General features: G+C 41.5%; 1 pseudogene; it reads left to right on the top strand.

The window, feature by feature from the left end:
- Positions 1-2,189: 2,189 nt before the first annotated feature.
- On the top strand, positions 2,190-2,494 carry LOC104954436 (heparan sulfate 2-O-sulfotransferase 1 pseudogene; annotated as a pseudogene).
- The last annotated feature ends 230 nt before the right edge of the window (positions 2,495-2,724 follow it).

Below are 2,724 nucleotides of genomic sequence, written 5' to 3'. Positions count from 1 at the left end.
CGTACTTAGTGCCCAGCACTTAGTGCCCCCAACTAAGTACAGATCGCGTTCACACCGGAGTACTTTTCTCTGAGGGAAGATTACGCAAATGAGCCGCTGACGTCACTTCTTCTTCTTCTGCTTTGGGTTTACTGGCAGGCCGCAAACAACTTCACGGTGCCACCCGAAGTCCCCGGCCGGAAGTCCCCGGAGTTGGGGACTGGCTTCAGTAGAAGCTGCTGGGACTCCCACCTTCCAAGTAAATCGCCAGAACGCCGACACCTCCTCATCACTCCACCCCTCCCATGTTTTTTTTTGTGTTGACATAAGTTATTCTCTCTCCGTTGGTGCGCGGGGCTAATGTTAATAATGCTAATGCCAGCAAATACAATGGCGGCTTCAAAACACTTTTCAGAGTTTTACGGGGCGTGGTTTGCAATTCGCCCAGCCAATAGAAATTGGTACTTTTTTGGTACTTTTTTGGTACCACCTCTCTAGCAGGCACTGCAAATGGGGGTAAAAGTTCCCGTCTCTAAGTACTCTATTTGGTGTGAACGCGACATAAGGGGTACTAAGGGAACTAAACGGGAAAAGTATGGGGAAAAGTACTCCGGTGTGAACGCGCCTACTGACTTCAATACATACTTTTTCCGAAATAAGGTCCCATGGAGATCCCCCGGAAAGGGAGTGACTTCGCCTCTCTATAATGCCCTCAAGAGGTGCCAAATGCATCACAACAAACAGACTGTCACAAGGCTTCTCTGTCCTCTCAGTGTCAGACAGTGAAGTGCCGTCAGTACAAAGAGCCACACAGCTGATCCAACAGACACTCACAAGGCCCTTTCAGTAATTGTCTTCAATTAACATTGCAGTGGAGACGGGGAGGCTCTTTTAATTATGCCTCCTCACAATATTATCATTGAAAGCTTAATTACTTTTTTCTATGTTATTGTATTTGAAGGACTTTGATGCATTTCTTAATTATGACTAAATTCTACAACTACTTGTTCATTCGCACAACAGATGTACCTTTTAATTTAATTGTTGTGTTTGTAGCCTGTCATCTGCTGTGTGTGCCGCTAAATGAATATAACAATAAGCATCAACTGACTCATTTGGCTCATTTAAATCCCATCATATTGATTCAGGTTAGAAACACTTGCCACAAATGAACATTTTATATATTGGTCCTTTTTTAATCATTTAAATATCATAGTTTGACGGCTTGTTTAGGATACAGTATACTCATTATTGTATGTCATTGTGTTGTCCACCATATTTCTTCCCTGATGATGACATGCTGAATGCAACAAATCCATGTTGCAATCAGCAGGGGGAGAGTTAGCTAACATTAGCTGGTACAGGGGTTCCATAGAGTTCAATTGTGGGGCCTTCAAGCTCAGTTCAGTGCTAATTACTATTGGGCAATTGTAAATTACAATGTTATCATGATGGTTTCATTTGAAATCCTGTGAAGTTTAGTTTGGCGAGAAAGTTACATTAAATTACAAGTTATTTAGCTGACACTATCCAAAGAGACCTATATACACTTACATACTATAGATATGCCTATAAGAGTAATTTAGGATTAAGTATCTTGTGCAAGGACACTTTGATATGTTGACTGCATGGCTAGGGATCTAACCACTGACCAGTTTATTGGTAGACACTCATCTACCCCATGAGCCACAGCAGCACACAAATACAATAATCACAGTTGTTTGAGGAAGATGTTTTCAAAGCAATGTAAAATAAATATGAGAAGGGAAATTACGACCTGTTTAACTTCTGGACATCATGAACCAGTATACAATAAATAAGGGTTTTACCATGGTTTTGAATTGTAGAAGTTTTAATGGTAATGGTATGGAATAGGACTGGGAAATATGGCCTAAAAATAATATTGCAATAATTAAAGGCTATATCGCAATATTTTGAAATCCCTTTCCATAACTATCACACCAGTATGAGATTATTAAATGAAGACATTAAGGGCGTTTTATGATTCTCCAGACTGAGCCTACTCCTGTGTATCTGTATCAAATAAAGGAATTATATAATAGTTACATTAAACTGGAAATAATTTACATCTTCCAATATTAACACATGATATACACATCTTTTCAGTCTGTGATACATCGAGTATATTCTGAATATCGCCCAGCCCTAGTATGGTACTTAATTTCAATTTTTGTGACTTCCCTGTACAGAAAGGACCATTGCCAGACACCAGCTGGCAGAAGTGGAGCAGCGACACAGTGAAGACTTGGGGGGGGAATCCCCTCCACTGGCAGAAAAAGACGACATGGTCATCATCTACAACAGAGTGCCCAAGACGGCCAGCACCTCCTTCACCAACATCGCCTACGACCTGTGTGGGAAGAACCACTTCCACGTGCTGCACATCAACACCACCAAGAACAACCCTGTCATGTCCATACAGGACCAGGTGAGAGATTCTGCACACCGCTGTATCTACAGGAAGTCAATCAAGCTGATCACATTCAAAACATGATGGCTCATAGTTCAGGGCTCGACATTATAATTGGCCCGCTGGCCCGGAAGCACTATTTAGACACCCCGGGCCAGCACAACGTACTTTCCACTTGCCCGCTCGGGCCACTAAAAATATTGTTTAAAAAAAAAATGTTTCCTGTGGTATTGGTATTTTGACTATCAATTTAGTTAAATTGTTTCGTTTATCAACGCTACAACATAGCGTTTCGTGAGTCGCTTGTCATTGTT

This window comes from Notothenia coriiceps, unplaced genomic scaffold (assembly GCF_000735185.1).
Source record: "Notothenia coriiceps isolate Sejong01 unplaced genomic scaffold, NC01 NC01_scaffold00023299, whole genome shotgun sequence".
Classification (NCBI taxonomy): Eukaryota; Metazoa; Chordata; class Actinopteri; order Perciformes; family Nototheniidae; genus Notothenia; species Notothenia coriiceps.
The sequence above is the reverse complement of the archived record's forward strand: the minus strand, read 5'-3'. Positions and strand labels throughout refer to the sequence as shown.